The sequence below is a fragment of the Tinamus guttatus genome, unplaced genomic scaffold (genome assembly GCF_059628265.1).
Source record: "Tinamus guttatus ecotype Peru unplaced genomic scaffold, ASM5962826v1 Tinamus_guttatus_pri_ptg001602l, whole genome shotgun sequence".
NCBI lineage: Eukaryota > Metazoa > Chordata > Aves > Tinamiformes > Tinamidae > Tinamus > Tinamus guttatus.
Window position 1 is genome coordinate 3,715,537 of NW_028290136.1, and position 8,175 is coordinate 3,723,711.

Genomic DNA, 8,175 nt, shown 5'->3' on the forward strand with positions numbered 1-8,175 from the left:
AAGAGCTGGAGTCTGCCACACTACGGTCTGAACTGATCCTTCTGAGCATCTGCCCTGTCTGTGTATCTGTAGAATGAGGCTCCTTTCCTAAGGATGATGCGAGAGGACAACTGTTTCGGGTTTTGTTTTGTTTGTTTTGGTCATGTCATGCTAGTGAGTGTTCTGCCTCCCTTTCTTCAGAAAGAGAATGGAGTGAATTTCTGGTGTATTATAGTGATTTATAATTTAGGCTTAAAGCCTCTATGGGAGGATGAACAGAACACAAATCTGCTGGTAATGAATGCAAGAGATGAGGAAAGGGCTGTCTAAGATATGCTTAACCCACAGGCTGGCTGACTTTCAGTGTCAGAGGGCGCTCTGTGTAATGGGGAAATGCGGCTTACGAACCTCAGGATGGTTGAGAGGAACTGTCACCATCAAGTGCCTTCGGTAGCTGCACCAGGAAGAGATTCCAACAATAGCTTGGCACAAGCTCAGCACTGATGCATTCACATACAGTACCATATGAAACAAAACAAGAAAAAAAAAAAGTTCAGACTGGATTTTAGGAGGATGGTATATTCTAACACCATGATAGCTATTTGCAGAACAATATTTGGAAAGGTGTGTTAGAAAACTAAACCAGCCATGCCATAGTACGTGTCCAAAGGGAATAAACTCTGCGATGACTAGATTGATATACTGTGTATATAGTATTTCTATCGATTGAATGCTTTTTTTTTTCTACTAAAGAAAATAGATTGCTTAGAGTGGGTATGTTTTAATACACCTTTTAATTTTGTTCTTTACAAAGTTCAAATGTGATCCGTTATCAATAAAAGATTATGTTCTATATCTGCCTGGGTTGTGTGTTGCTGCTTACTGATGATTTTCAGTTTTTGATGACTGTGATGTATTTAATGATGTTAAAACCAGAACTGCTGGACTAGGGCTAGAATCTTAATTTTGAAAGTCTCCTTAGCTTTTAGATACCCCATGTGCCATGGGGCAAGCACACGTGTGTCTTGCTTTGCTGTCACCTTTCCCTGGCAGCAAAGCAGCAGCTGTCTGCTGTCTAGACTTTTTTTTTTTTTTTTTTTTTTTTTTTTTTTTTTTTTTACACATTCCTGATGTCAGTGATATGAATGCCAGGGCTTACCTCAGTATCTGGTTTAGGAGCCAAAGTGCTCCCATGGGAATCTAGCCCCCTAAAAGCCTGTGCTTAAAAAACTACCATCCTCCCACTGAAGATGGTATCAGTAGTGGCTAAAGGCAATAAATAAATTTAAGGCCGATGCTTCCAGGGAGCCTGCCTAAGAGAGCCACTGCTGCATATGTATCTTAAAGCAGTGTGTTTTAACAAAGATGTCCCTTTTAAAACATGGCAGAAACGTGACATCCCCTTCCCTGTTCTCTGCTTCCTTTACTTCGTCCATGGACTACATAAGAGCTATGCTCCTGGGATGGAATCGGTCCTCTTTGGGGATCTAAGCAAGGCCCCTCGCTATTCCTGACACCAGGTTTCTTGCACCAGCGGTCTTTGCACTTTATATAGGAACCTAGTGCAAACTGCTGCACAGGTTCAGCTATGTTGAGGAGAAGATAATGCTGTGCCAATAGGTGGAGGTTACACAGAAATATACTCTATACCTGAGTATGGACTCTCGGTGAGCTTCCTAAAGGAGATGACATTGAAACTTCTCATTAAATAAAATCATCATAATTTTCCTACTGCTGCTTTCAACCTCTTGTGAGACCAATAAAAATGTCATCTGTTTGATTAAGCGTTGCTTAATCAGTATCTTTATAGCAAACCTAACCACAAAGAACTAGCTCATTCCCTCAAGTCCTGGGCCCCTGTGATTAAGCATTGGGCCTAGCCTGCGACGCACCTCTCTTTCAAAGTCCTCCACACAAACAGCAGCAACCAGGGTGAATTTTTCAGATGCCTTTACTGCGGTGGTATTTGCCCAAACTTCAAAGGAGCTGTACGACGGGGTAGCAGCAGTCTTGCACCTCCTAATAAAGCTGGTGCATGCCAGCAAGACGAGGGGAAAGTGCACTTACAAAGTGCTTTTAAAACACATCAAGCACAGCCGTGCCAGTGCATTCCTTCAGTACCTAATAACAACAGCACATTGACTTCTAATTAAGCATGAGGCTACACTCATGAGTCTTTATTTTCCGTGCACGCTTTCACAATGTGTAGCACCATCTGTACATTACGTAGAAGGCTGGCCCTGGGAAAACAGCAGCAAAGGGCTTGTGCGGTGGGTTAACCCCCCCGCCCTGTGAGCAGCCTGCCCTGGTGGCAGGAGAGGTGCTAACACAATTAGCACTAACGGGGCAGTTAGGAATAACTGCCTTGGAAAGGGCTGCTCTGGGTTGGCGCGCGTTAAGACTGGCTGAAGTCCCGGCTGGACCGGTGACCTAAAGATTACAAGCATTTCTGTGCCACTTTCAATTCTTAGCCCTTTAGTTCTTTGGAAACCACCTGCAGACAAGGCAGAATGCCCCAAAATCAGCATTAGGCCCTGTTTCTGGTTTAAAGTTCTTACAAAAGATGTACTTAAAAAGTCTACCAGACCCTACCATAAATAGATACTTGATTTCATCTGTGTTATTTTTCCTAGCTTACTTGGCAGGTTAAGCTAAGTTGCATCAAGCCTGAAAGGAAACATGTCCCTCACATCAGTTTCCACCATCTTAACAGCCCTCGACTTCATCTCGTGTCCTAAATGAAGCAAAGATGGTGTGAGCCGTCTTCCAGCGCGCTCTGCCCACTCACCCCTCTGCCTTAAACAAACAAGTGAACCCCTAACACATACAACCCTCTGCACACTTGGGAGGAAAAAAAAACAGAAACAAACAGACCCACTACCCCCACCTTCAGGGTTCAGTATGTGGTACAAAACAACCTGGGCTCCACAGAGCCGAGCTTTGCTGCACATCCCATGTCTTCGGATGCCTGTCAGCTCCTTAACCGCTCCCTGGCAGCACACAGGGCTGCCGGATGGAAGTGAGCGCTGCTTGTTCCCACTCACACAAGGCCAGCTCTGTAGCCGTGGCACATGGGCTCTTACACGTGACGGGCTCACTAGCTTCCGTATCATCTCCAACCACAAGCCCAGGCAGCTATTTCTGCCCAAGGAGCAGAGCACAAAAGAGCAGGAGTATCTTGAGCCTCTGCATAACAGGCTTGGCCAGGCCCAGGTGCCCCTTTTCCTTCCCAAGGGACAGTCTGAGCCCGGACACCACAAGCCCCACTTTGGCCAAGGGATAGGCCTCGCGCTGGCGTGTAGATGGTCCCTCCACCTTGCAAGAGTGAGCACGGACATTAATATTCCTCCAATGCCCTGGTGCTGGCAGCGGTTCCTCCCCACACTGCAGCGGGGAAACCGGGCCAGGGCAGCCAAAGCACGTGCCTGGCGCTGCCGACCGCCCTTCCTTGGGGCAGGCCAAGGGAGGGATGGACCAAGCTGGGGCCTCACAGGAAGGCTCCTCACACCACTGCCCTCCCCACTGCCTTCAGGGGACCCTGCGGCCCCTGATACGTTACCCGTCTTTGCAAAGGTTGGTTCCCAGCTCCTCAGTGCTTTCTTGATCTGCTGCTTAGCACGAGGAGCCGCGGTGCCTTGTTCCTACAGGCCTCGAAAGGACCCAACAAGCCTGCGGTGCAAACCCTGGCTCAGCAGCGAGGGGAATGAATTGCTGGGCGATTGCGAAGCGCCCCGGGGGCAAACCTCAGCCCTTTCATTCCTGCCTCTTCTCTTGCACCACCTCACTCTGCTTAACAGGGTTACAAGAAAAACAAGATATGTGCAAGCTGCTGTGCACACCTCGAGCCTCTTATAGCAGAGAGATGGTGGTATGGCGGGCGAAGCTCCGCTTTTCTCAACTGTCCTTTAACCCCAGTTATGCCGGTTGGCAGGAGACGAGGAACCCGCTCACCCGTGTCACAGAAAACACCAGCAAAGATTCCGCTTGATGAGGTGCTTTAGCACTGGGGCAGCAACCGCGTTGCCTCCTCGTGCACCCTGGGGGCAGGAGCTGATGGGCAGCCACCCCTCCTCCCTGCTGTGGTGAAGGGGTGGCCCTGGCAGTGGCAGGAGCCCCCTCACCCCCATGTTGCCCCGCCTGGCACTGGTTTGGATGCCTTTCCTCAGACACCCCCTAGGAGCGAGGCAAGAGGGGTGCTGAGCTTCCTTGAGGCACGTCCTGGGGCCAGTGCTTTCTGATAAGGTGTCAGCAACACTTAGCCCATCCTGTCCTTTGCCCAAAACTCTCACACGTGTGCCCAGGCCTTTGCATGAAGCTGCCCATGGTTTTTTTTTTTTTTTTTGCAGCACAGTTTTGGTACTGGAGGCCAGGGCATACTGCAGCAACCCCATTCAGCTCCTCTGTGCTTAGTGCTTTGGGGATGTGCTTTAGCCCTGGGCTCTGGCAAAATGCCGAACAGCAGCTCCAGCACTCCCATCACGGACCCGAGCCAGGAGGAGATGCACAACCCAAAGCTGATTAAACAGCCCAGAACAACACAGGAAGCTGTTTCAACAGAGCAGGGAGCAAAAGGCAGATCCCAACTTGTCGCACTACTACACTAATCCAGCAGCTCCGCGTCACTGGCTGCCTCCCTGCTGGGCCCGGGTGTTGCGGGGCAGAACGGGGAGCGTGCGGGAAGCGTCTGCGCTGGCCACGTGGCGCCGGGTGCCGGCACATGTTGGGTGCTCACTTGAGCCAAGACCTGCTTGCTGCCACGGCCGCCACACTGAGCGAGCCACGGGCCGGTAGGGAGCCCCACGGCAGACATTAGGGTGAGAACAAGGTCTAAAATCACTGCTGCGTTATTTGCCTTCTGTTGTTCCAGCAACGGTTTGTACCTGGCAGTGGTGCTTGGCTAAGGGCCTTGCAAGGGGACAAGCAGCCCACAGCTGTAAGGACCTCAGGAGCACTCTTTGCCGCAGCCATGTCCAAAAGGACGCGTGCAATCTGGCTTCAACATGTGCAGAATTAGTATGTGTGGTGAATATAACAGCTTCAGGATGGTCACTGTGCCAGTTTGGGGGACTCACAAAATCTCTGACATCTTATCTTAAAATATGCACATACTTTTTAATCTGATCAGCAAACTAATCCTTGAAAAGGAGCTAGAAAACAATAACTAGATGCCTTGAGATTAACTTAGCCTGACGATCAGCCTCCCAAAGCACAAAACCTACACCGCAGCATCTTCCTATTGGGATCCAATCTTTGCACAAGGCAGCCAGCTCTATACTGAGTGCAGCCCTGAGCCACTCGCTCTCCCCATGGCCAACCACTTACAGGACACGTGGGATGCCCCAACCTTCTTCCCCTCATTGAAGCTACTCGTTTTTTCCACACCAGGATGTCAGACGACCCCACTGAGCTCTGCCACAGGGAGTCCAGCTTGGGGGAGAAGGAAGAGGAGGAGGGACTTGCACATGCACTGCGGTAAAGGCTTCTGGCATAGCAGTGACTGTGGGGGAGCAGAGGAGAAAAGCAGAGCTAATGCGGGTGACTAGGGCAACTTGCCGTTCTCCTTGAGTCAAGTCCAGACTTGAACGGGGGTTCATTAGGAACAGACAGCACCGTTCCACCAGTCTGCAAGTCAGACTACTCATTTTCTCCCTAACCCTCTTGTTTCCTGACACCTTTTTCAGAGCCCTGATGCCATAAGGAAACTCCCTCCGGTGCATGCTGCAGCTCAGCTCCGGGCAGTGCGTCCCTGCTGCGGCTGCAGCGCCTGTCACCCTGCCCTTCCACCAGGGCAGTGTCTGCCCTGCTGAAATGCCACCAGCAACTTTGGATGCTTTTCAAGGGGAAAGAAAAAAAAAAAGGGCAAAAACCCCACAAAACTGGGGATTGGGAAGCCAGGGAATTCATTCTCCATTCCTGGCTCCCATGTTCTGGGGAAAGAGAGAGGTGCAGAAGAGCTCTGGGGCTGCAGCAGGGTCGAGGGTGCAGCCTGGGCCCCCTTGTGCTGCTCCCCCTCGTGCCCCTGACATGGGTGGCGAGCTCACACCACCCCACCTTAGCTACAGCAACAAAACGCTCTAAGCTTAAATCTGGGCAAAACCTGATGCTAAAGCCAACGTTAATTAGCTGCGCTGGCAGTGCACCCAGTGAAGGAAAACGACTGGGTAGTCATTAGGGCTTATGATCAAGCTTGGCCAGGGATGCGGTTTAAGCCTCCTTGCTCTTCTCCCCCTACTGGACTTCCTTTTACTGTCAAATGGCCACCTCTTTTCTGGATGTATTAAAAAATGCTATCTACAAATACAAAGCATGTTCACACTGGCATCTCCCTCCCCACTTTTCCTTGCTGGAGGAGACGCGCATGAGGACAAGTGCAGCGCCTCATCCTGCTGTGACATGGGGGTGAAGGTGTGGGAGGCCTCAGGTGGGACCAAGGACCCCTGCGGGTGTTGTGGCTCGCCAGCTTCCCCTGAGGAGAGGACTGCTGTGCTCACTCGTCTCTGCAGGTGCAGGGGACATGAGGTGGAAGAGTTTTGCCAGCCCCAGTCTCTTCCTGTCAGAGCTGATCCAGAGTCCCTCCATGCTGGAAAGCACCAGAAGGAAGCCATGCACCTCTCTGTGGGGAGGTTGCCTCTCCTTTAACTGCTTCCCAACACTTCCCCTGAAGGGCTTCCTCCAAAGGGTTTCCTTCAGTGGCAGGGCAGACAGGGGGAGAGGGAAATTCAGGTTTTATTTTGGCTGTCATTATCTCCCTGAAGCCAGAGCAGCAGATCCTGCATGGGGCCTAGAGCTGTGGTCAGAATAACACCTGGCCTGAGAGGCACTGGGCATCTGCAAGGTTGAGTTAGAGCCTGTGCAGAAGCTGAGAGCACCTAAATGACGCTCTCAGGTCCCCAGGGGTTTGCAGAGGCCCCAGTGCCGACAATATTTGCTCTGCAGTGGGACAAGAGGGAAACAAGTGACCACCATCCGCCTTCAGCGGTGGACGAGAGTACGGGAGCCTGAGGCCTGATTTCTCAGGGTTTTGTACATTTAATTCCCAATAAAGTCAAGGAACCTTGACCCAGCTATGAAGATATTAAGTGCAATGCTGGACATACTTAAGTGGTATGCATTGCACTTGATATCATAGCTGGCCGATAGGACTCACTGTGACTGCCACTCAGGTCTTTCAAATGCCACTCCCTAAGCTCACTCTTGCATCGCAGAGCCCAACCATGTCTGCCTCACCTGAGGCACTGCAGTATCAAGCTGCCTACCTCCAGCACACAGCCCCATGAAGAGGAGTATACTGGAAAAAGCCCCAGGGACTTAAAAGTCCAGTTGTTTCCTTGTGAACATCCCATGGTGGGTCCTAGCACATGCCACCATTTTGTTCCTTCCTTCTTGCACGCAAGCTTGCAGACTTGTCCTTCCTCCCTTTGCCCGTGTCCTTTACCCTCCTTCTCCAAAGTAGGTGGTGTCAGAGGTTCACGTGGGTGTCACAAGAGCCCTTCACAGCTCCCGGTGAAAAGGCCAACCTGCTGATCAGTCCCGCGGCAAGCGCGTGCTGGCCCGGCTGCCGAGTCCGTGCCGCTATTTCCCAGGAGTTAACAGGGACATGCGACAGGGTGAGGCTGGGTGAGGTAAGCGAACCGGAGGCAACAAGGACATGATCAAAAGCTATTCTTTTTTTTTTTTTTTTTTTTTTAGTGTGGCTATTTCTTCACTGGGATCACAGGGATTGCCCGGCTGCTCCTTCCTAAATTGTTCACCTGTGTGTGTACACGTGTTGCCTACCCACACAGCCACACGCGCTTCGCTGGCTGTAGAGACACACACACGCCTGCGCCTGGCCTTCACACGCACACATTCTCACAGGCAATATTCATTTATCAGCTGCTTTTCAAGCCAGGGGTCTCTCAGGTCTTTTTACCCAGCAAACCCACCCCAGTCCACACCAGACACTGACAGGGCCATCAGTCTTTGCTTTCAAAAACAGATTACAAAAATCAGAAAGGAGGTGGTAGTAATGCATTGAAGTTTGTGCAATGTTTCACCAACTTAATCCCACCCCCCATTTAGTACCTTGGCAGATTGCAGCTCTCCCCTAAAATCTGTCTCTTCAAGGTCCCTGAGGTCAATCAGAGCATCTGGATTCCAATTAAGTTATCATAAGGTGCAACCCTGTAGGCTGCAAAAGGCTCAGACCAGACACAT